The following is a 26,934-nucleotide window of genomic DNA, read 5'->3' on the forward strand; positions in this document are numbered from 1 at the left end:
TAAGTAAATTTTGCCCCATTTTACTTGCCACCGTTGTTAAGTGAATCGCTGCAGTTGTTAAGTTAATAACCCGGTTGTTAAGTGCATCTGGCTTCCCCACTGACTTGGCTTGCCAGAAGGTTGCAAAGGGGGATCACATGGACAACCGTCATAAATATGAAGCAGTTGCCAAGCATCTGAATTTTGATCACGTGACCGGGGGAGGGGGGATGCTGCAATGGTCATAAGGGTGGGAAATTGTCATAAATCACTTTTTGCAGCGTCGTCATAACTTCCGGTGGTCACTAAACAAATGGTTTGTAAATCCTGTATTTGACTTGGGCTGAGGAAGCTGCAGTTTAAATAATTCAATGTTTTTCAACCTTGGTAGCTTGAAGATGGGTGGACTTCAACTCCCAGAATCCCCCAGCCAGCAACGCTGGCTGGGGGATTCTGCGAGTTGAAGTCCACCCATCTTCAAGCTACCAAGGTTGAGAAACACTGAAATAACTGATCAGCCAATAAATCTGGGAAATTTAGCTGCTGATGTACTAAAGTGTAATGGCTGGTACAAGAAAATTCGGTATTATCTTTCACATCAGGGCAGCAATGCAGTCCTTGGCTTTTTAAAGAAAAGCCAAATGGTTTTGAAAGGAAAAATCTTCAGAGGTTTTAATACAAGCAATCCTTGACTTATGACTGGCCACTGAACAAACAACTTAGAAGTTATGACGACATCCCAAAAGCTACTTACCACCTAATTTTGGAGTTATGATGACCACATAACACACACTGCACTCATGAGATTGCCTTTTGGGTGCTAAGCAACCCCCACCCCAACAGCATCCTGCAGTCACATTACCATAATTCGTAATGTTTTTGGCTAGTTTCCGGCAAAAAAAAAAGATGCCCCTTGGGGAAAATTGACTTAATGATTGCCACGCAAAATGTTGGGGGAAAAAAATCAGGTCTCGCCACGTGATGTCTCGACTTACAGCTGCAAATACTTACAACCATAATTCCAGGTTGTAAACTAAGGACTACCTGTATATTAATTACCATATTTTTCGGAGTATAAGGCGCACTTCCCCCCCAAAAAAAGAGGCTAAAAGAGGCTGAAAATGTGGGTGCGTCTTATACTTTGAATGTAGCTTTTGCCTGCTCCCTCTGACTCTCAGCTGTGCTTTAGCTTTTTTCAGCCCTAACGAGGCGCTAGCGAGTGAAGTGATTGCTTTGCCTGCTTTTCTCATTGCTGCTCCCTCTCAGCTGTGCTTTAGAAGCTTTTTTTCAGCCCTCATGAGGCGCTTAGCGAGTAAAGCGATCTCCATGCTTTGCCTGCTCCCTCCGACTCTCAGCTGTGCTTTAGAAGCTTTTTTTTAGCCCTATTGAGGCGCTTAGCGAGTGAAGCGATCTCCATGCTTTGCCTGCTCCCTCCAACTCTCAGCTGTGCTTTAGAAGCTTTTTTTCAGCAAGCAGCAAAAAGCATACTTTTTATCTCCAAGCAGAGGATAAAAAGTGTGTGCGGTCTCAAAACCAGCAAACTAATGTGCTGAAGCTGACCAGACTAAGGACGCTAGCCAGATGAATACCTGGTAGGCAGATTTTTTTCCCCCCTATTTTCCTCCCAAAAAACTAAGCTGCATCTTATACTCTGGCGCGTCTTATGCTCTGAAAAATACAGTATACTAAAAATAAATAAAATTCAAGTAAATGTCACTCAACACCCCACCCCACCCCAGTTTTAATATCAGAAGAGGGTGGAGAATCCTGCCTTGCCCCCTCCAGTGATGACATAGGAACACACGGTGGGGACATGGACCTTATAATGAATAAGAATATGGGGTGGCTTACACATCACACTAGTTTAGGATAAAATGGATTTGAGGACTTTGTGGTTCAGTGCATAAGGAGAAGCCTAGCCTCATATCGCTCTGGTCTTCATATAAAGCCACCATGCAATTCATTGGGGAAGGCTTCATATGACAATGTAAAACTGCCACTATACTTTGGTTAATCCAGATTTGGGTCCAGTGTGTTTCATGATCCCAGCCTGATGTCAATCTAGCTCAGTGCTACTCTCTCTCCTACAGGTTTTGGCCCTTGCTCTGCACTAACCCTACAGACACCCTTCTTCCCATCTATTATTTGATGCTCTTAGGCAAAAATTCCAGAGACAAAACCTGACATCCATCAGCAGGTAAGGACTGAGATCCAGCAAACGGGAATCAAAGAATCTAGGATTCAACTTCTCGGCAGGATATCTAGTTAGTCCATTTTATGAACAGTACCCACTGAACTCTATAGATCCTGAATGAGCCCACCCGCCCAGTATCAGTCTGATGCAGAGCTGTTAGGATCATGCTAGGGAGCAAAAAAGGATCTAATCTAGTCACTTTTCATTCACGCACCAACAAAACACAAATTCATCTAGGGTGACTTCCATCTAGAACAATCAAGCATTCTTCCTCCACTCTGAATGAGATTGTATGTTCTAAACACTATTGTCTTTGGCCTGGAAATAGGAATGAGCTAATAAGTATATTCCTGAAAAGCTGGACTCATGAGAAGCAACCAAATAGGATGAACACCCTACACTTCAAGAAGTTCATTAATAGCACTATTGAAAATTAAAACAAGGAAAGAAGGGTGCAAAGTGTATTCAATAAACAACTGTGACTTATGAAATATTGTTTTTTGCTGTGATGACATATAAGAATATTAATTGTCACTGGAGTTGAAGGAGGGAGGACCAGAGGCAGAAATGTTAAAATAACGGAAGGGAAATAATGCAAACTCTGTTTCAAGCCCAACTCCCAAGGACTTCAACAGTTTTCTTGGCAATGTGTCAATACATATTTCCTGCCTTTGCCTTTTTCCGTAATTATTTTGGGTTTTCCAGTCTGAGTTAGTCCTGGCTTTTCTTAGTAGTCTCCCATCCAAATAGGGGTTGGTGTTTTTTTTCTGTTCAATCATGTCCCATTCTCAGAGACTGCCTGGACAAGTCCCTGCAGCTTTCTTGGCAAAGTTACTCAGGTGTGGTTTGCAATTGCCTCCTTCCAAGGGCTAAGGGAAAATGACCGGCCCAAGGTCACCCAGCCTTGGTGGGACAAGAACTCACGGTCTTACAGTTTCTAGCCAGGTGCCTGAACCATTACACCAAACTGGCTCTCATCCAACTAGTAAACAATTCTAAACCTACTTAGCTTTTGACATCGGCCAAGGTAGACCAGAAGGGACGCAGTGGCTCAGTGGCTAAAATGCTGAGCTTGTTGACCGAAAGGTCGGCAGTTCAGCAGTTCGAATCCCTAGTGCCGGGTAATGGGGTGAGCTCCCGTTACTTGTCCCAGCTTCTGCTAACCTAGCAGTTCGAAAGCACGTAAAAAATGCAAGTAGAAAAATAGGGACCATCTTTGGTGGGAAGGTAACAGCGTTCCATGTGCTTTTGGTGTTTAGTCATGCCGGCCACATGACCACGAAAACGTCTTCGGACAGCGCTGGCTCTTCAGCTTCGAAACGGAGATGAGCACCACCCCCTAGAGTCAGGAACAACTAGCACATATGTGCGAGGGGAACCTTTACCTTTAAGCTAGACCAGAGGCTGCCACCTATTTGGACATATTCATTATTCTTAATTTTAATTACATTTAAATATAATCAGAATAAATTCTTCCAAAAGTAAATCTGCCCAATTTCACCTGTTCCTGATTTCCTGGAGTGCAGCCCATTTTACTGGTGAAAAGTGTTATAAACCTTGTGTGCGGAGCCATTCAGCATAGCATGGATAAAAGCTTAGCACTATAACTCAACAACTAAACCAACAATGGTGAAGCAAGAAATGGAGAGACACATAAATCTGGACAGGACAATATCACGGAGTTGGATTCTATTGAAGTGGAATCGGTCACCAGGTGAAAGACCGCCTAGCTCAGAAAAATATTGGGACAAAACTCCTACATCACCATGAACAATCTGTATTTCGAAAAGGCTGCACATTGTGTTGACAGACACAAAAGCAAAAGCTATTAATCATCATAAACCAACCCCAGGGTCAGTTGGGCAACTGACCTCTCCAGCTTATAGTCACAGGACCAATGTACTCAGAAGCTGGGTTAATGGCCTTGACTACGAAAATGGGTGTCTTGAGCTCTGCAGATGACTTCAAGTTTGTAGGAAGTGCTACTCATAGAGAAAGGGATTGGGAAATTATTACCAAACAAAGTGAACTTGTGAATTTAAGAAAAAGATCAAAGTATTTAGAAGCCACTCCAATGTGGTGCTTGAAGATATGGGGACTTCAACTCCCACAATACCTAGGCAGTACAGGTAAGTATTCTGAGAGTTGAAGTGAGATATATGCAGGGGTGGGCTGCTGGAGGTTCACAAGGATTTGGGAGAACCTCTAGCTAAGATTCTGTGCAGTTCAGAGAACCCCCAAATCCCACTCCTGGCTGGCCCCGCCCCACCCCGCCCACCCCTCCCAGGAGTTCCCATGCAGCCTGTTTTGGATGCAGGTAAGTGCAGGGCGCGCACGGAGGCTTCGGGAGGGTGAAAAATGGGCTTACCAAACGTTCGGGTCTGTTTCCGGCCTCCAGAGGGCCTCCAGAGCCTGGGGAGGCCGTTTTTGCCCCCCCCCCCCCGAGCCTTGAGGAAAGCCTCCGGAGCCCGGGGAGGACAAAAATGCCCCCCACCTGCCACGGTGCAGGAAGCTGACTAGGCCATGCCCACCATGGCCACGCCCACCCAGCAACCGGGCAGAGAACCCTTTGCTAAAATTTTTGAAGTCCACCCCTGGATATATATTACAATCCTCGCACAGTACAATCCTTGTACAGATGGAGGTCAACACTGGGATAAGGTGGTACTCTCTGAGGGGGAAACAATAAGAGCCTTGATAGTACAGGGGTTTAGTGCACCCTGTTATTAACACAGCTGCCTGCAATTTCTGCTGGTTCGAATCTCTCCAAGGCTCAAGGTTGACTCAGCCTTCCATCCTTTCTAAGGTAGGTGAAATGAGGACCCAGTTTGTGGGGGCAATAAGCTGACTTTGTATAAAATATACAAAAGAATGAAGGCTATTGCTTAACGCATTGTAAGCCGCCCTGAGTCTCCGGAGAAGGGCGGCATATAAATCAAATTAAAAAAAAAAAAAAAAACAGCTCAGCCTGGAGCTGCCCCATATAACGTCTCAATTACAGGCCAATGTACATATGACAAGCTTGGTATGTCAAACATTTGCATGACAAACTACAGAAACAAATTCTAGAGAAAGCAAATGTGACTGCAATATAGAGAATGTGAAACAAGAGGTGTCGTATGTCAACCTAGATACACGAATACCCAAGTTCCCTGATCCATCCACTGTTTTCGAAAGAAACCATAGTTTGCTGCAGTTCACCCAGTTGGAATACAGGTACACCTCAACTTAACGTCTGTAATATCATGTTTCCCTGGAAATAAGACCACGTCTTAAATCAATTTGTGTTCCAAAAGATCCTTATTTTCCAGTTAGGTCTTATTTTCAGGGAAACATGATACTAACTGCATCCATCTGGCTGACAATCTTAACTGGGGCTTACTTTTGGGATAGGGCTTATATTTCGAGCATCCTGAAAAATCATGCTAGGTCTTATTTTCCAGTTGGGTCTTATTTTCGGGGAAACAGGTTAGAGCCTGCCCACCGCAGTCATCAATCGTGACAGTCATAAACCAGGTCATCACATGATGAACCTGATTTATGACCTTTTTTGCCACTTAAGTGTTGTTAAGTGAATCAGACTTCCCCCACTGACTTTGCTTGTTGGAAGCCAGGTGGGAAAGTCACAAACGGTGATCATATGATGCCAGATACTGCAATTGTCATAAATACATGCTGACTGACAAGGGGCTGATCCTGTGACTATGGGGACGCAGTAACGATTTTAAGTTGAGGACTACCTATAATACAACGGTATTCCCTAAACTGTGTCCTCAGGTTCTGTCTTTTTTTTTACCTGCACAGTCGCAGCAAGAAGGAGCAAACTCTGAAGCACGTAACACTTAAACTGGCAGCGCTTATTAAATCGAAGAATTTTACGTCAGCCAAGTTTTGCTTCCTGTAAAATATGAACATGATAACATCAATATGTGGCACCTGGAAAATGGGCAAGCAATCTTAATTCCGGACAGATGTTCAAATCCCGCAAGATCCATTCTGCATGGCCAAGGGACAAGAGATTATGGGAGCAGTAGTCCAAAATATGTGAAGAATTTCGAAGAATGATCAAAGGGTCTGCATTTCACAAGTTGAACTAGCGTCTTTTTAAAACATTTTTTACATTGTTGGGATAAGGTGACCTATAGTAAGCTCTATGGGCTACTTTTTCCCATGAGTGGTGGACGAGGCTGTTGTCCCACCCCCTTTGTAATGCAGTCAGCTGAGCCTGTGTGTGTGTGTGTGTGTGTGTGTGTGTGTGTGGAGGGGATAACTAAACAAACTGACATGCCTGGGAGCTAGAGAGATTGCGGACAGCGGCAGTTCCCCATTCCTAATCAAGGGGCTTGTAACTGGTTGGACCGGTCCCCCGCATCCCCCTGTTGGGAATCAGGGACCACAGGCATGCAAAACATCCTGGTTAGCATCTGCTGAAATCATTTTTCCCAGCTGCAACCTCAGTAGGCAGCATGCTGGTTTTGCATGCAGAAGATTCCAGTGCAATTCTGAACATCAAGAGCTTGCTTGCTTGCTTGCTCACGCATTCATTCATTTATTCATGGCTCGAGATTTTGGAACTTTCCCCCAATAGATGGTCCTCCAAGTTGCAGAATTAAAACCAGCATTATCCATACTGACCAGAAACATTTTTCTGTCTGGCAGATTCTAGAAAAGACTGGTCAATCAGAACAGATTTTACTAGGTTAGATTAGAATTATTGTATCTGGGCTGCTAAATTACAGATGACTGGGTTGAAAAGAATGGTTGAAAAGAAATACAGAACATTCTCACTCATTGTTGCCATCTAGTGGTTATCTGGGATTGTGCAGTCGAGATAATGTTACCCTAAATTAGATCAAGTAGCTGCACTGGAGATTTTGTTGGGCACAGCAGTGATTTCCTGAGTTAAATATCTGGATTTGGTTTTTTTTAAACTGCCAAATAGCACAAGATGTCAACCAGATCTCAAATTAAACTGTTAAAACTCTTTAAAGATCTTGTGCAATTTGGATAGTTGGGATTAACTCTTTGGGAGATTGATGGATGTTACATTTCCACTCTGATGCCATCATCATCATAAATCATCCTAAATCTATTCAATCAGTGATGAAGATAAAGTGTTGTTTCAGATGTGAGTGTTTAAGTTAGTTTGTCAGGTTATGTTCTTTTTGGGTAATGTTCAAATAATCAATTTAATTAACCCAGTTTATGGATTTGTGCAATACACTGCATCATAAACTCACTGAACAATCTGGGTTTACACATCACACAAAGCCATACAAAAAGTTAACCAAGGCTAAAACCCATGCAGCCGCTATGTTTCTAAGTGACTTGGTTGACTAAGTATGTGGTGTGGATGCAAACATGAAATTAGTTTTTCTATTATGATGTTTTTGTTCACGATCTGAATGTGGTTCCTATTATATGTATGTAGTATTTGTTTCTGAAACTTTTGTGCTCTTCTGACACGCTAACAATTTTCTCATTCCTTCTCAACTTTCAAGGATGCCTGATGTTGTAAATTATTGGATTTAATGCATTCTTTTAAAATTACAAAGCCTCCTTCCCCCCCCCTTCTCATTTCCACACAACCCCCACCCCCCTTGGCTTTCTGGTTTTCAAAAGGCATCTTGCTTACCACTGGGGGGACTATTCTAGCACATCCTAGTATTTCATCCTTTGTGCTTAGCAAATCACTAAATGCTGAATAGGTAGACTTCAATTTACGAAGGTAATTCACCCTGGAATTATAATCATAGATTGTTGAGGTCATAAGTAGAGGAATGACTTGACTAAAAACTCCAGGTTTTTAGTCTCAAAGGTGCTTTTTCAAAAGGTAATTGGACTGTTTTTTCTCTTAAGAAGACATTTCCCTTCTCATCCATCCATCTCTGTGAGAGGGATCTTGAACTCTTAGTGGACAACCAATTAAATATGATATAACAGTATGCAGTGGCAGCCAAAAAGGCCAATGCAATCCTACGCTGCATTAACAGAGGGATACAATCAAGATCAAGGGAGGTACTAATACCACCCTGTAAAGTAAGACCACAGATAGAATCCTGCATCCAGTTTTGGTCACCACATAATAAAAAAGATGTTGAGACTCTAGAACAGTGGTTCTCAACCTGTGGGTCAGGACCCCTTTGGGGGTCGAATGACCCTTTCACAGGGGTCGCCTAAGACCATCGGAAAACACATATTTTCAATGGTTTTAGGAATAATTTTATGGTTGGGGGTCACCACAACATGAGGAACTGTATTAAAAGGTCGCAGCATTAGGAAGGTTGAGAACCACTGCTCTAGAAAGAGTGCAGAGAAGAGCAACCAGGATGATTAAGGGACCGAAGGCTAAAACATACGATGAACGGTTGCAGGAACTGGACATGGCTAGTCTAGTGAAGAGAAGGACCAGGGGAGACATGATAGCAGTGTTCCAATATTTGAGGGGCTGCCACAGAGAGGAAGGGGTCAAGCTATTTTCCAAAGCACCCTAAAGACAGACAAGGAGTAATGGATGGAAACTGAACAAGGAGAGATTCAACCTGGAAATAGGGAGACATTTTCTGACAGTGAGAGCAATCAACTAATGGAACAGTTGTGGGAGCTTCATCACTGAAGCTTTCAAGAAGAGACTGGACTGCCATCTGTCAGAAATGGTGTAGGGTCTGCTTGGATGGGGGGTTGGACTAGATGATCTACAAGGTACCTTCCAACTCTGTAAATCTCTCAGTTAAATCCATCCATCCATTTTATTTATTTATTCATCCATTCATTCATTTGATTTTTTGCCGCCCCTCTCACTGCAAGGTAATTCTCTTTTATGACATTTTTTTGCATCCGTCGTTAAATGAATACCAGAAACTTGGGAGTAAACACCAAAAACCTGGCAGAAAAAACAATATTCACAAATTGCAGCAGTGTGATCACAGGATGCTGCACATTGCTATAAAGGTGAGCCAGTAGCCCAGTGCCCAAAATGCGATTACATGACCACAGGTGTGTGTGTGTGTGTGGCCATCATAACTCCAAAAACAGGTGGTAAATAGCATTGGGGAAGTGAGTCACAAGTTTGAATGGTCGTTAAGTGTCCGGTTGTAAGTTGAGGACTACAGTAATTGTACTGCAAGCATCGTCATTAGAAAGCAGATCTTCATGGAGCTAAATTATCATTTTCACCATCATCATCTGGAGCTACGTAGTCCTTGAAGTTTAGCTATTTTATCTCTGCTCTTTGATATTTTTTTGCTATCTTATCCAGCAAGATGAGGCTCATCAAAGCCATCCTTCTGAAAGTTAATTATCAGTAGAGAATGAGATGGTTCAAGATGAGTTGCTAAAATGCTGAACCAGTTACCAGTTCTGAATGCAAACATTAATAGGCTTATTACATAGTATGACTGTTCAGGCCTTAGGCCATGGTGAAAGGGCTAACACAGCCAGTGAGAGAAACAAAACTCTAAGGAAGGTTAAAGACATTTCATTATGCAGCACCTGAACAGGAGCTCCTGAAGGCCTCAATTCCAAACACAAAGCTCAGTATTAAAACGTAGGTTATTCAAGCAAAATGCCTCAGCATCTTTAAGCAGGCCTGGAAGGACTTCACCCTAAAAACCTGGATGTCTGCGGAGATGAGACCTTTGAGTCATAGTTGTCCCAAAGGTGCTTTTTTTAAAAGGCAGCTGGACTGTTTTTCCCCTTGAGGAAGAAGTTTCACTTCTCAACCAAGCAGCTTCATCGGTTCTTCATCAGTTCATCCTTCCATCACCCCCACCATCCTACCAGAACTGATGAAGTTTCTTGGATGAGAAGCAAAATGTGCTTCATTTATACCTCCAAGTGAGGCTATGAAAGATCTCTGGAGATTGTTAGTCCATGCAAATAAGTTAACCAGAGATCTGGAGATCTCACTGGTTATAAGGCTTCAAATGAAATTCCTGGCATCTCCAGTTAAACAAAAGTGGAAAGATCTACTGACACAATGGAGGAGAACCTTTTCCATTCAAACACCTCCTAGGTATGTTGGGATTATTACTCCTATATTCTCATATCCTGCTGCCCAATATGCTAAATAGCATGGGAGAATCTAATGCTAAAAATAAAAATTCTCAAACCCTGCCCATGACGGCTTGGAAATTGTCATTTCAATCCGTCTGGAAGGTGGAGGAAGATGGGCCAATATTTAATTGCTCGGTTATTAAAATATGTGCTGCCTATTGAGAAAATACAGCTAATAAAAAAAATAAGGTGTAGCAGAGTTGTATAATGTCATACAACCTGGTAATATTGTAATATAATTTTACACATTTAGAAAGATTACAATATATAGACATGTTCTCTAATTTTAATTATATGCAATACGTATTACAATTAAATTGTATAATATAGTACTGAATGTTAACAAGCTACTTTTCATAAATTTATTTCATCAAAGACAAAATAAACCATATTCCACCTTGGCATAATATGCAAATGCAGCCACTGAGTTTAATAAGACCAATTCCCAATTTGCATTCCATTTCCTGGAAGTAAGTAAGAGTTAATTCAATTCAGTTGAGAAGGAAATTGCATTTAGGAACATTTTTTTTGAAAAAAAAATCTCCTGCTTCTTTGCAATATTTCAACAGTTGCAAAAAAAAAAAAGTTGTTGTTGTAAAGGGACCTGTGGCCTACAACATCTGGCTTTAATAGTTTGTTGATACAATTTTATGCTACCAAGACAAGGTACTAACACAGATATGCTATGATTTTTCTTGCTGCCTCTCTAAATTAGCCCTCCGCAGATTATGTCTTATCTCACTGTTTTATGCTGCTGAGACTCTGAGAATCTGAAATGTTAATGTTAATAAACAGCATCATTAATCCACCCTGAATTTTTAATGAAAGGGGGAAATTAATGTCATCTGTGAAAATCCTATTCACAGCTACCCTTAAATACTTAAGCCCCACTAGGATCAATGAGACTAAGTCCCAAGTAAACAAGTAAAGGATTGCAACATTTATGGAACAGAGTGATTTGAATTACAGTGAATCTGCTCTCAAAAATATTTGTGGATCCCCCCTCCTCCCCCTCCCACAGATTAACACAGGTAGTCCTCGATTTACGACCACAATTGGGAACAAAATTTATGTGGTTAAGCAAGGCGGTTCTTAAGTGAATCATGTCTGATTTTATGAGTTTTTTTTTTTGCCATGGTTCTTAAGTGAATCACTTCAGTTGTCAAAGGAATCATTTGGTCATTAAGCGAATCCAGGCTCTCCCCCCCCCATTGGCTTTGCTTATCTAAAGCCAGCTGGGAAGTTTGTAAATGGAAACCACATGACCTCAGGATGCTGAAACTGTCGTAAAAAATATCTGACGGTGGCCAAGTGCTTCAATTTTGATCATGTGATTGTGGGGATGCTGCAATGGTTGTAAGTGTGAGGATCAGTTGTAAGTCATTTTTTCCAGAGTCATTGCAACTTTGAATAGTCACTGAATGAATAGTTATAAATTGTGGACTACCTGCATGTAATAAGATTTTACTCTTCTGATGATCCTAAGCAATTGAGTACCGCAAGTAGCATCTTTCCAGATGATTGCATTTCATTAATAAATTTGTTAGTCTAGAACAAGGGTGTCAAACTCAAGGCTCGCGGGCCACATCTAGACCGTAGGGTGCTTACATCTGGCCCACAGGGCTGCCCTGGAAGCCGTGGGCCAGCCCGCGGTGGCTCTGCCAGCGAAAATGGAGCTCGTGTTTTTGCTGGCTTTCAGGAAGCCGTCACAACTGAAAACAGAGCTCAGGAGCCCGTTTTCGCTGACAGAGCGCTTGGGCCACCACAGACGCCCCCGACACAAGTGATGTCAAGCTGGCCATTCACCCACCCTCAAGGTTAAGCACAACCCTGATGCGGCCCTCAATGAAATCGAGTTTGACACCGCTGGTCTAGCAAGATGCCACTAGATTTCTTCTGATTTTTGACTATCGAGGGCTTCCTCCTACAAAGCACTGTTATACAATTTCCTACAGTGTCTACAGTTCTGATGAGTGTTTCTTCACAGGAAATGAACTGGATCCAGGCTCAAGTCATCCTTATAAACAGGCCTACGGAAATTAATGAGTCTTAGATACTTGTGATTACCCCCAAATTTCATAATTGCAGTGATTCTTCTCCACGTACAGCTTTTGGTGTTTTAATGTTCTTACTCTGTGATGATGCACTGCAAGCTTTAAATTTGGTGCTGTTGTTTTTAGGCCCAGCGATCAATTATACCCAGTGATGTGCTATGTTTTTTAAGCTACTGGTTTTGCTTATGGTTTTAAGTCTTTTGTAAGCCACCCTTGTCTTCAAGGGCGCCTAATAATTTGGCTAATAACTTTTTTCAAAAGAAATGAGTAAGCTTGGAATGAACCCTGGTAGCTTGGATGTATCATCGGGATTTTGAAAAAGCTTAACGAACTATTCAACAATAACATTTAATCACAAGCTGGGGCTGGAGACAGAGGAAGGAGGAAATGTACAGGAATTCAACTGACTAATGCGTTCGTTCACACTGTTTTACTGAGTAGATAATTTCAGATGTCTAGCTTCTCCAAAGTTGTGGGCCACACCTCCCTGGAAATCACTTTTAAAATGTTGACCTCCTTTTCTGCATTTTAGCCAAGACATGACCCTCTTGTGGTCACTTTTATGTAATCTGGAAAGATAGCTAATTGTGAAATAATATAGCATACATCTAATTTTCCGTGCAACTTTGAGCATTTTCAACATAAGAACTTGCCCTGTGGGAGGTTTTCTTTTCTAGCCATCTTCTTTACTCAACCCTCATTCGGTCATTTCAAAGGAGGATTCTTTTTTTTTCCTAGGTTTTTTTTTTTAGGGCGGTATTCCACAAATCTTGGCATCCTTCTTCCACCCTGTCTAGTGATAATCTTTCTTTTACCTCCTAAACTGTGACATTCAGCCTGACCACAGGCAACTGACAGAAACATGAGGGGGTGGGGAGAATAATTTCAAGAGGGCTACTGTTTCCTTAAAAAAAAAAAGATTATAGGGAAATCTCCCAAAAGCATAGCTTTCTTATGCCCTATCCTTCTTCTCCCAAGGAAGTTTGCAAAAATTATAGATTTCTCTAGGGAAAGTCAATCAGGAGAACGATTCACACATGCTACCAAGCCACTAAACGGATTACTGAGTTTTGCTTTAGCATACTGCGGGCACTTAGCCAATCTTGTTGACAGATTATGGTTAAGGTTACCGTACAAATTCAACAATGACACCTTCTCCAATAAAAACAAGCTACAACTCCTGTCTTAGTCTCCACTATCACAAACTCAGAGAACAAACCTTTGTAGGTGTGAACAGGTCTACTAACTTAAGAGATATTGTCATGTGTGCAAACACGCGCACACAAAATCCGGCAACCCTATATTGTCAATGACATATTTTTTTCTGTGACACAATAAAGATAAAATGTGGTTAGTGTCAATGACACAATGAATATGAATTTGGAAAAACTCTGGAAGACAATGGACAACAAGGGGGCCTAGAGTCCTACAGTTGATGGGGTATGACTTCAGTGACAGAGCATCACGATTTAGTGATATGACTTAGTGACTGAACAACAAAGATTAAATGAAACGTTACTTTGCAACCTCTGTTGTATACATTAAAGCAGGGGTGAGCAACTATGGCAACTTTACGACCTGTGGACTTCAACTCCCAGAATTTATGAATTTCAACTCTCAGGATTTGAATCCTGGGAGTTGCAGTTTACAAATCGTAAAGTTGCCAGTTTCCTCCCCACACCTCCCAAAATTGTAAAGCATACCTTGGTGTCTTCATTGCCTTGTTTTCACCAGTTTTCATTAATCTATCTTCTCCCACACTTAATATTACAGATTATTTGATCTTCATATTTCTAAGTGGAAAATGGATAGGGTAAAGGGGGGATTAAACATTTGCTTCTAGATTTAGAAGCTGACAAAGAAAAAGTTTGAAAAGCCCAGGTATAACCGGTTGATGTTTCACCATTTTTTTAAAAAAACGGAGTTGTATTTCTCGCTAACTTCACTAATTATTATTCTTGCCCGTTCCTCTGCCTTGAACAGCTCACGTCATTTTCTCTTCATGAACTCGTTTCCCATTGATGATTCAACAGCCACGAAGCGCGAGAAGCTTTTTCTGCAAGTTCATATTGTGATTCATAACACAAACTAGAGTCCTTTTCCCATGGCTCAGCCGGGTAATGGGACCAAAATGATTACAAAAAGCTCCAGAAGATCTTGTTTAAGTGAAGGAGGGGTCAACCACACGACAGATGCGATTAATTTTAAGTATAAAATGATGCGTGCTGGAGCAAAACTCTAACACTGCACCTACAGTGATGGGGACTGTGCTACTTAGAAAAAAAAAAAACCCCAATCTATAGCTCAATGAAGACATCAAGCGAATGTAGCAGTTGTGAAAAACGTATACTGTGTTCCAGGGATAATTAGGGAAAATGAAAATGACAATGTTATATAAATCTATGATCTACTTATCTATCCATGCTGTGTACAGTTCTGGATGCCACTTTTGATTACATTAGACTAACAGATTTGGAAGGGACCTTGTAGGACACATTTAGTCCAACTCAACCTGCCCAAGCAGGAGACAATACACCATTTCTGACAAATGGCAGTCCAATCTCTTCTTGAAAGCTTCCAGGGATGAAGCTCCCACAACTTCCGAAGGTAAGCTGTTCCATTGGTTGATTGTTATCACTGTCAGAAAATGTCTCCTTATTTCTAGGTTGAATCTCTCCTTGATCAGTTTCCATCCATTATTCCTTGTCTGGCCTTTGGGTGCCTTGGAAAATAGCTTGACCCCCTCCTCTCTGTGGCAGCCCCTCAAATATTGGAACACTGCTATCATGTCTCCCCTGGTACTTCTCTTCACTAGACCAGCCATGTCCAGTTCCTGCAACCGTTCCTCATATGTTTTAGCTTCCGGTCCCCTAATCATCCTGGTTGCTCTTCTCTGCACTCTTTCTAGTCTCAACATCTTTTTTATAGTGTGGTGACCAAAATTGGATGCAGTATTCTAGGTGTGGTCTTGAAAAAGGATATAGTTGATTGGGGGGGGGGGAATCTGAAAGAGGGCCAGTTTTGTCTAGTGGTTAAGGCACCAGGCTCAAAAGCAGGAGACTGTGAGTTCTAGTTTGTCTAAGTCATGAAAGCCAGCTGGGTGACTTTGGGCCAGTCCCCCTTTCTCAGCCCAACTCACTTCACAGGGTTGTTGTTGTGGGGAAAATTAGAGGGGGGAGGTGTATTGGATATATTTGCTACTTTGAGTTATTTGTAAAAATAATAAAAGGCAAGATATAAGCAAATAAACAATAAAACCCAGACAACCAGGAAGCTTCGATACTTTCCTCACAAGAAAAGATGAGAAAGATTGAATCCCTTTAGTCTGGAGTAAGGACTCGTGAGTTAGGAATATTAAATCAAACATGTAGAAAAATGGATGTGTATTTCTCCTGCTCACAAAACACTAAAATCAGGGGGCAGTCAATGAAGCTGATTGGAAAGAGATTTAGAACTAATAAAAGCACTCCTTCTTGTAATTGGTGGGATTATCTTGACATGTGGTGACGAGGGCCACTGAAGTAGACGACTTTAGATTCAAGGAGGACGGGTCTCTCAAGGGCTGCTCTGACCTTATCTGGGTTTTTAATCTCGACAATCAAAAGAGAGTCATTATGGCATAGTGGTTAAAGTGTTGAGTTAGGAGCAGCGATCCAGGTGAAATCTATCCACAGCTACCAAAGTACATAGAAAGACCTGGGTCTCCCAGCACCCAGTCTAGCAGCTTCCCCACTAAAGTCCAAATGGGTTGAGAGAAAGGGACTGGGAACTTCCATGACTTTGAATCTGAATCTCCTTGTTCCTAGTCCAGCATCTTGCAAAATGTAGATCATTCCATAAGACAGGAGCCATCATACAGCCTCTTTCGAACGGTTGACAAGCCAAAAGACTAGACATTCCTAAAAAACTGTAAGTGTCTGGGAGATTAACATCAACAATCAAAAGACATTTAAAGATGTCTAAAGACATTAAAAGTTCTTTCATTAAAATATGTTTGTATATGTAACAAAAGCGGTCCAGTTCAATCTTTAAACAGCAGACACCGCGACTGCATGGAATCAGTCACTGTGTTCCAATGTTAATGGGTTTCTTTCTTTTTCTTTTTTGTATATATATTTTGGCTTTATTTTTCTCTTTTTGGTGTAGTTGTATGACAGCAATAAAAATAAGGCAAGAAGGAAAGGATAAAGCTCTCCTGTTGCCTGAAGATTAATGGCCTCCTCTATATTTTTAACCTTTCATCTCTCTACCTTCCCTTTTGGTACATACATAGTAGGGAAAACTGCACTAGTCCAGAAGAAGACCATCTCAGTCCAACAATCAAAATATTCACTGTTTATTCACCTTTAAAATAACAATACCAATATGATGATTTTTACTCAGGATTTTGGCTCGTCTCATCCCCAGATTCCATGATATTCTCTTCCAGCATCTTCAACATCTGGACTGTGTTAAATCCCCCAAAACAAAGAGAATCAGTTATGATACTCAATAATCATCAATACTGATGATGATCTCAGTATTTCACCTCCAATCTAGGAAATAATGTGTTTCTTCCAACACAAGTTGCTAGAGAACCCCAGCAGAAAGGAGATATGACTCTTGTGCCACCTTTGAAGACTTCCCAGAAGATAATCTAGCTGGTCTTTGAGTGAAGCACAATGCAGGATCAGATTCAGCAAAACACTGTGTACTTTCTGATAATCCAGCTACCATCATTACTAATGCCTTGAAAATGTGTCTATGGAGATTCTCAGTCATCCAGGTCATGGTTGTCCCAAAGGTGCTTTTCAAGTGGCAACTGGAACTTTCTTTGTTTTTCCTTGAAGATGTTTCACTTCTCATCCAAGAAATAAGAGAACTGAAGAAACTTCTTGGATGAGAAATGAAATGTCTGCAAGGAAAAACAAAGAAATCCCAGTTGCCTCTTGAAAAAGCACCTTTGGGAACTTCAAAATATGCCAAGATTTGCTAGAATTCCCAACCCCATGCCCAAACCGGCTAGGAACTTCAGGCAGACATCAGAAGAAGATCCAAACATGTTTGGCATGAAAAATGTAGCCTTTTCCCTTTTTTTCACAGTATAAGAATTGGGAGGAGAGTGTACCGGGTGTTAGATGAAATACCAGGAGACCTGGGACTGATACATAGATAGCTTTAAAAGTGGATTGGACAAATTCATGGAAAATGAAGTTACTACTAGTTTACTACTTTCTGGATCACAGACAGCTTTCTCAGTGAGCAGCACGGATAGAGGACAATTGTTAATTCAGTAACCACAAATTAACTCTATTGTCTGAACGTAGGCATATCCTTCAGAAGTAAATTGATTGATTCCTTGATTCTGCTTGCTATAGTTTCTGTGCCATTTCAAGCAAACTAACTTGAAGCATTTTACAAAGTCAAGATGCAGACTACCACCTGGCATCATAATATTGCCAAATAAAGCACTCCTGTGCTGCATTTTTTTTCTCCAGCATAGCTCCATCTCTTACTTTCCAAGTTCATAAATTCTCTGATTTCCTGAAACAGTCAGCACCTCTGCCCTCCACCAATTCTCATTTTTTGCCTGGCTTCCCATAAGGAACTCAACAGGCATTCTCTGCTTATATACTGTACCTTGGGCAACAGAGCAAAGAGCCAACAAGACCACGAATGATTATAGTTGGCGTCTCCTTTCCAGGGAACAAATGCAACTGGTACACCAGCTAATGCCAGTTAAGATCTTTCTAAACCAGGCTTCCATTTGCTCCAGTGGTGGGATTCTACCGGTTCAGACGAATCCAGTAGCTCCAACAATCAGCCGGGAGCGAACCGGTTCATCCAGACAATCAAATGGGCCTACCCACCCGCCCGCACTATTTTCCTACCTTTATCTCCTCAGCTGATTCGCATGGATCAATCAGCTCTGCTCTGTTACTCCTCCAAAGAAACCCAGAAGTGAAGACTTTTCAAATGGTGCACATGCATGCAGTGTGCGTTAGACACGAATGCGCAAAGCGCACAATCACCAAACCAGTTGTTAAGCAACAACCTACTAGCAAGAGTCATGAATCCAAGAGAATCCTCAAGATAGGATTTACTTTTCAGGGAAGCCCAATCTCATTTAGAGTCAAAAATCGGGACCATCTTGGAACCACAATTCCATCTTGTTTGAGTTAAGCCCAAGTTTGCCTTTCTCCACCCAAAGTATGATGGCCTCCAAATACCAGTCAAGACTTCCCCTGCACTTCCTTTCTAGCCAGAATGGAGACATATGACTGGAAACCCTTTACAAGGATTCCCCACCTCATGATGGCAGATGACATCTCAAAGGTGGCTTCATGCTAAACAAAATGGAGCAGAGGACTTCTCCAAGGTCTCCCATGTCCAAGAGAGGCCAATGTTTGAAACTAGCTAACTAACTCTGCTTGTTTCTTGAAGCAATTTATTTTATATCCATGCTTTATTATTTTTATAAACAACATATCTAATACTCCTTCCTTCCCCTATTTTCCCCACAACACAACTGTGTGAGGTGCGTTTGGGCTGAGAGAGGGGACAGGCCCATACTGGGTGTTTGCTACCTTCAGAATCACAGTGTCAGCCCAGGGGTGCTATTCAGCAGGTTCTGACAGGCTCTGGAGAACCGCTAGCAGAAATTTTGAGTAGTTCAGAGAACCAGTAGTGGAAATTTTGAGTAGTTTGAGAACCAGCGAATACCACCTCTGGCTGGCCCAAGAGTGGGGGTGAGAAAGTAGATTTTGCAATATCCTTCCCCTAGGAGTGGGGAAGGAAGGGGATTGTGCAGTATCCTTCCCCTGGAGTGGGGTGGGAATGGAGATTTTACAGTATCCTTCCCCTGGAGTGGGGTGGGAATGAAGATTTTGCAGTATCCTTCCCCTAGAGTAGGGAGGAAATGGGGATTTTGCAATATCCTTCTCCCAGGAGTGGGGAGGAAATAGGGATTTTGCAGTATCCTTCCCCTGCCACGTCCACCAAGCCACGCCCACAGAACCGATAGTAAAAAAAATTAAATTCCACCACTGTGTCAGCCCTGGAGGCCATCTTTTCAGGCAATACCTCAAAAGGGGTACCTGCTGGGGACAACAATGAAAAGGGAAGGCTGCCTGTTTTCCTGAACTTCCTGAAAGCATCTGCTCAGAGATTGTTTGTGACTCAAACATTTATTTATTGAAATTTATTGCCCGCCCAACCCCAGTGGACTCTTACATAAAGGCCAGGCTAGATAGTGATGGTTGATCCGAGAGCACTTTTCTTATCGTCTTAATACATCTGGAAGGTCACCAATTAGGGATGGCTGCTATAATTCTAGGCCCAGAATTTTTTAGAATCAGTATTCCCACCTCAATAGCACACATAGACAACAAACACGCACGCTTTTATTTTTAAATGAATTGATCAATATTTTTGAGGGGGGAAACTTGCAAGAAATGTTGCAAGTTTTCCTGAGTATAGAAATGGTATAGAAAAACTGTTCTTGGGCAGGGGGTTGGACTAGAAGACCTCCAAGGTCCCTTTCTATGACTAATGTGGACAAGGCTAACAAGAGCCGGTGTAGTGTACAGGTAGTACTCAACTTGCAACTATTCCTTTAGTGAATGGCACTGAAAAATGTGACTTACAACCAGTCCTCGCATTTACAACCAACGCCACGTCAAAAGTTTGATTCTTGGGCATCTGGCATAGTATTTCCCAATGGTTGCAGCATCCTGAGGTGACGTGATCTGCTTAAAGGCCATATGATTTACTTGAGTGGCACAAAAAAAAAAAGGTTGTTAAATTGGGTGTGACTCACTTAACAACCGCCTTGCTTAGAAATTCTGGTCTCCGTTGGGAGTTGGAAGCCGAGGACTACCAGGAGTCCACCAACACAAGTGTTATTTGTCTAGGAAAAGGCACTCTTGCTATCCAGCACGCTCATGCTTTCACACCGTGGCACAAGCAAACACAATTAATCATGAACCTTCCCTGGGTTTTCTTCCAGACAATAGGAGGGCCACAGCCAAAAGTGCTAAATTCCAGAGATCTTTAGTGAAAACAAATGCCATGTTTCCTCAGAAACTTTTAACGGGGCCTGGGCTCCCTCCACTCCGCCTTCCCCTCCCGCAGAAACAAGACTCAGCCTCTTGTCAGCTCCGAATGGACAAAAATGGACTTACAAGGCAATAAACAAGCAGAGATTCACACCAAGCCCTGCCTTTCAGCCCAAGGATGGTTTCACTTTAGGGAGGAAAAAAAAGGGGGGGATGGGGGGAGAAAGAGGAAGGAGGGGAAAATGCTGAAAAAATTCCTGAGAGTAAATTGAGCAAAAGTATTTCTACCCAGGGGGGGTGAGGGGGAGGCTGGCTGATGAATATAAAGTCTTATGGAGGGCGAGGAGTTCTCCACTTGTTATGGGGTTTAAAAATTCCCCGCTCCACCTGCACGTAGGTGGATTCCCCTCACACACGTGTGCAGGCTAAGGATTTTACACCACTATTTTAATTAACCAAGGAAGCAGCAGCAAACCGACGGACATGTTTTCTCCTGTTATGCCAACAGCATCCCATGTAAAAGGCAGCAAATACTTTTTCATCCCCTTACATCCACATCTCCATTTTGTTTTTCTTACAGGTAACTCTTTCGACTCGCAACAGTTTCTTTTAGCGACCGTTCAAAGTTACAACGGCACTGGAAAAATGTGACTTGTGACCGTTTTGTCACGCTTACGACCTCTGCAGCATCCTCACGATCACATGATCAAAATTCAGATGCATGGCAGTTGGTTCATACATACGACCGTTGTTATGTCCCAAGGTCATGTGATCCCCCCCTTTTGCGACCTTCTGATCAGCAAAGTCAATGGGGAAACCGGATTCACTTAACAACCGGGTTACTAACTTATCAACTGCAGTGATTCACTTAACTGAGGCAAGAAAGGTAAAATGAGGCAAAACTAACTTAACAAATGTCTCACTTAACAACAGAAAGATGAGAACTACCTGTCTTTATGTGATGGAAGATAACATTCCCATCCCACCTTTTCTCCAGAAAATTAAACTGACCAACTTTTTTCTCCAGATTTTCCCAACAACAACCCTGTGAGGAAGATAGGGCTGAGAGAGTGAGGGACTGGTCCAAAGTCAGCCATTTAACTTCCTCGGCTGAGGGTGGACTTGAATTTGGCTCTTTCTCTGGTCTCAATTCAACTCATTATTCAATATATCAGACTGGCTTTTTCAAAGTGAATTATATTCTACCGTGCAACCACGCTGTGAAGTAGGTTGAGCTGAATGAATGAAAGACTGGCATAGGCCCCTCAGGCAGATTCTGCAGCTCAGGCGGAACCAGAACTTCGATCTCTGCTCCTTCTTGAACATCGGATCCGTTACAGGTAGTCCTTGACTTACGACCACAATTTGAACCCAAACTTTGTTGCTAAGCAAGACAGTTGTTAAGTGAGTTTTCTCCCATTTTATAATCTTCCTTACCAATGATTAAGTGAATCATTGCATTTCTTAAACTAGTAACACGGTTGTTAAGTGAATCTGGCTTCCACACTGACCTTGCTTGTCAGAAGGCTGCAAAAGGTGATCACATGACCTCAGGACACGCAGCTGTCATAAATACATGCCAGTTGACAAGCACCCAAAATTTTTATCACGTGACCATGGGGATGCTGCAATGGTCATATGTGTGAAAAACAGTCATAAGTCACTTGTTTCAGTGCAGTAACTTCAAACAGTCACTAAAACAAATGGTTGTAAGTCAAGGACTACCTGTACACTACACCAGCTCTTATTAGCCTTGTCCACATTAATCATAGAATCATAAGGTTGGAAGGGACCTTGGAGGTCTTCTAGTCCAACCCCCTGCCCAATAACAGTTTTTCTATACTAAGAAGTATCTCTTTGCTCTAAGGTCATTCTAAACCACAATTATGGGTAAAGATAGTCAGGATCTCTAAGATGCATATACCTTATAGGTATACCTGCACAGAAGCATGGGGGGGAGAGGGGGAGAGAGAAGTGTACCATGCTGCAGTAGTGACTGCTTCCACCTGTCCTCTCTGAAAAATTTGGAGGAAGGGAGGGCCATCTACAGTTTCAGTCAACTGCATTCCCACCAATGTCCTGGGAAATAGCCAAGGATTTAACATTCACTGCAGCTAAAACCCACGAATCTTGGTCTTTAAGCCCTGCTTGACTATGATATGATACAAGCAAAGTTCACAATACGATGTGAAATTTGCCTGTTTCTAGTTTTGCACATGGCATGAACACAAATTCTGTGTCTTTAAAACCATGGTTAATAGCTCCATGTTTGAGAGGGAGCGAAGCCAGGGTATAGTCATGATCTAGCACTATAAGGAGAGGTGGGCGTTTCAGTCTCCTGCTTCAGAGAGACTTGCCATGAAGATAAAAGATTGAGGGAAAAGCCATGTCCTAGGAGGTGCTGCTCATAAAAAAGGCTTGAAAGATAATAAAATACTGCACCAGAATACTGCAGAAGGAGAAGCCACATTTAAAGAGGAAAAAAAAAAAAAGCTGTCAAAACTATACTCGGCAATGAAGATGCACACACATTTCCCCAAACTTAAACAGTCCGGGTAGCCCGAAATGCAGCTCCAAATACCAAACTGGTTAAGTTAAGAAATCTTCAGTTAGGCTTCATTCAAGCTACCTCCATATTTATTCCCAATTCTAAGGTGCAGTTTTCCCCAGCCGTCCCCAAGCCTGGAAGGCCTCCTGTTCTTTTTAAGCACTCCATAAAAGTCAGGCTGAGAGGCAAGACATTCATTCACCCGATGATTTTTTTTTTTGCAAGCCGCCACCACACTACATCAGTTGAATTTCCACCTGTCCCTGTTTTCCAACTGTTAAGTGGGAGACAAAAAAAAAAAAACTAAGTCAGGAGCAACCAGCACACACAGCTACCTCATTATAATCTAACACTTTCTCCGGCAGTAATGTTTTAACAGTCCAATGAAATACATACAAGTAATACTTTCTCCCAAGGCAGGATTTGCATTTTTTTACATATATATATATATATTTCTCTATTTATTCGGGTGTCGCAGAAGCCTCTCCAAGGCGCAGTTCTGAGGGGGGGGGGGAATAACCCTTTCAACTGCAATGGGATCACGTTCCCAAACCACTGCGGGAAAACAGCCTCAGCACACCCAGCCTACCAAAGGAAAAAAAAACCCCTACCAAGTTCGCGGAAGCCCCCTCCCCCACCCCCAGGTAAACGTCCTGAGGCCCCTCATGGTAGTCCCGCCGATATTTCTGAGGCTCCCCCCCCCCCACCCCCAGCCGCCTTCCCCGCAATTCCTGAGATGACCTTGGACTGGCTGGCTAGCCGCAATCTCCAGTCTGATCTCCCGACACGGAGGGGCCTGACTTTGACGCCAAAGCGCTTCGGAAACGCACCCCTTTTCCTTCTTTCCAGCCCCCGCTTCTTCCCGAGCGAAGCCTGGAGTCGGGAAGCAGGCTGCAAAAGGGCCGCGCTCGCCCCTCCTGCAGCAACACTGCTTTCCCCAGGGAGACCCCCCCCCCCCCCCACACACACACAAGCCACTGGTGGGACCCTCAGCAGCCGTGCACAAAAAAAAAAACCCAGCAAAAGGAAGAAGCCCCCACCCAGCCACCCAGCCCTTTCCACGTCTCCTCGGGTCCATTGCCTGGGCAGGAAAAGGGCCTGGCCGCCTGGCGTCCGAGCGGGAAGAAAAACTTGGAGATGGCTTCGGAAGTTGCAAGCGCGAGGCCGGCAGGCTTTCCTGAGCGCCTTCCTTCCTTCCTTCCTCCTTTTTCCTTCTTTCCTTCCTTCTTTTTCCTTCGTTTCCAAAGCTCTGGCCAGCCGGGAAGTGCGGGGACTCCCCCGGCTTTTTGCTGGGTTTTGGGTTTTTTTTGTTTTGTTTTGCTCCGGGCTTGTCCGCGCACACTGGCAGGCTGAACAAAGCGGATGCCTTGAATTCCTTCCCAGCCCAGCTCGGGTTTGGCAGCGCTTGGAAGCCCGGATCGGCCAGCAGGAGGAGGAGGAGGAGGAGGAGATGCAGCCCCTCGCCGACGCTTCCCCCAGCCCACCCAGTGCCCACGCTGCCCCCCACCCCCCAGCCCATGCCTTACCGGTCCTCCTCCCCAGCGCCGCCGCCGCCGCCGCCACTGCTTTCCCTTCGGCGCGGCGCGCAGGAGCCCCAGGGCGCCCCAGAGTTTCTTCTTCGCCTTCGTCTTCTCCCCTCCGCTTCCCTCCTAAAAGGCCCGGCAGGAGCCGCCGGCTCTGCCCGCCCCGGCTGCCCACACTCCGCGGCAGGGGGGGGGGGCGGCGGCCCGCTTAGAGTTGCTGATCCGGCCCCGCGGACTGACTGGCTGGCGAGCTGGGGCTTCTCCTCCCGACAATGAGAGGCGGCGAGGAGCCGAGCCGAGAGAGCCGGAGCCCCTGCGGGCGGGCCTGACGTCAGGAGGCGGAGGCAACGGCCGCGACGCCTCGCTCTCCCTGGACGCGAGCCCCCGAGACGCCTTCCGCCCGCCAAAGGAGGCGGGAGAGTCCCGGCCGGACACTCGGCGCGGCCTTCCTCTGGCAGCGGAGAGGCCGGGCAGCCTGAGGGGCCGCGGAATTTTGCGGAGGGAGCCCCGCGAGGGACGAGAGTTTGGCTCTCCCCGTGGCCGCGGAGAGGGCGCGCTCATGGCTCGGCCCTCGCTTCAAGCCCGCGTGGCCCGGCCCGTGTCCACTTGGGTGGGCGTCGTTGTGTATATATATATATTGTGTGAACGCAACGAGTTGGGTCGCTTGGATTCCCCCCCATCCGAGTTTAAGTTTAATATATATCATTAATTAATATATTTAATTATTTAATTATTATTTAATTATTTAATTATTATTTAATTATTAATTATATATTAAATGTATGATTTAATGTATGATTAAATATATAATTTAATATATAATTCGCTCAGCGACCGGATCTGTATATATTAATTATTAATTATATATTAAGTATAATTAATATATACGGATCCGGTCGCTGAGCAAACCTGGTTGGCTTAATGTTACTGCTGCTGGCTGAGTCCAGTTAGTGTAAGATTTAGGCCAGGGGTCTCCAACCTTGGCAACTGGCGGACTTCAACTCACAGAATTCCCCAGCCAGCAAAGCTGTTTAGACTGCGGATTTGAAGAACTTCCCGTCTTAGGATGGTATGGAAAAAAGTGCTCTGATTTTTCAGCCCATGTGGCCAGAGAAGAGGAAAAAGTAGGATTAGGTCAAAGGGGAGCTGATTTACCCCTGGTTTCGAAGGTTATTAAGGTATATAAACTAATGCATTAAAATTGCCTGTAGATATTTTTTTTTTATGATTCTTTATTTTATGATGCCTTTTCCTGTTTTGGGCAATACATGAAAGGCCCCACCAACTCTCTTGAGCAAGGAGTGAGGAGTGATTTACAGCAAAGGAAACATCTTAACTAAAAGATCTTGGAAGGCAGCTGATCATCAGGACAGACAACATCAGTCAGAGCAGACAAATCTGATGTAGTAATCTTTAAAAATTCGCTTCCAGAGGCCTAGGAAAAGGGGTTAAAACAACAATTATTATATTGCTCAGGTGTGTAAGCTTACTGTTTAAAAAAAACAATAACTTTTTTCCCAATTATTATTTAGACTATGCAAAAGACAGTTATATAATAAAAGCAACAAAGTTATTGTATTGTTTAGACAATTACATAGAAAGGGGTAACATAATATATTAAGGGCCTCATTTCTGGCTGTATTCCTAATTTGGCCAAATGTCTTATTCTTGTTTAATCTGGATGTTTTTAGTGTTTTTGTTTGTTTTTAGTGTTTTAATATGTTTTAGTATTTTTAATTGTAATGTATTTATTTATTGTAAAGCACCCAGTCATTGACTGAGGTAGGCAGCTATAGAAATTGAATAGATAAATAAATACTTTTCATTGCAAGAAAGTAATGGTTTGGTATTTAATTTGGTACGTAACTGGTGAACGTCATTGTATTCCTTTGCAGCCACATAGGATCACTGTTTATTAGACATTGACTAGAAAGTAGGATAGTTATTAAATAGGAGTACCTCTAAACATGTGCAGAGTTCACATGTATAGTTATTGTTTTGTAATTTTTTAAATCCTCAGGCTGATATTTAGCACATATTTTAAAAAGCATTTAAATCTTCAGGTTGACATTTAGCACACATTTTAAGAAGTCAGCATTTTCAAGACATAGATTCCGTTTTTGAAATGCTGAGCCTGTTTAATACAATACATATACTTGACATTTCTTCTTTAGAGATATTTACTTTCCTTAAGAGATCACAAGGAGGTATGCCATTGTACAAGTTGTCACTCTGCCAGTACACAAAAGGAGTTAGAATGTGGTTTTAAATACATGCTGATTAATCCCAAATAGGCAGGTATAACCCATGGTCAGAATCTAAGAAAGGGTTTTTTTCTGGTTGACTGAAAAAGGCAAAGATAACTCGATAACAAACATTAGTCTTATTAGCATCACTTTTTCCATGGCTGTTATTGACTCCGCGACTAACTTTTCCCCATGCGTTAAAAAAATTGTGTTAGGTTGTCTTGCTTTTAATCTTCTTGCGCTAACCACTAAGCATCTTCACTTTACCTACTGTAGTTCTTAGCCACCCCAGTGGGGTT

The 26,934-nt window shown here is 42.9% G+C and overlaps 1 protein-coding gene across 1 annotated transcript in view; it reads right to left on the reverse strand.

Moving 5' to 3' along the window:
• LUZP1 (leucine zipper protein 1) overlaps positions 1–24,646 on the reverse strand; it is a 65,219-nt gene extending 40,573 nt beyond the window's left edge. The window contains exon 1 of the mRNA XM_070949433.1: positions 24,393–24,646. The gene's annotated coding sequence lies outside the window, so the exon portion shown is untranslated. The remainder of the gene's footprint in view (positions 1–24,392) is intronic.
• Positions 24,647–26,934: the final 2,288 nt, after the last annotated feature.

Source organism: Pituophis catenifer, unplaced genomic scaffold, assembly GCF_029215685.1.
Source record: "Pituophis catenifer annectens isolate HBS135680 unplaced genomic scaffold, rPitCat1.0.hap2 SCAF_9, whole genome shotgun sequence".
In the NCBI taxonomy this organism is placed as follows: Eukaryota; Metazoa; Chordata; class Lepidosauria; order Squamata; family Colubridae; genus Pituophis; species Pituophis catenifer.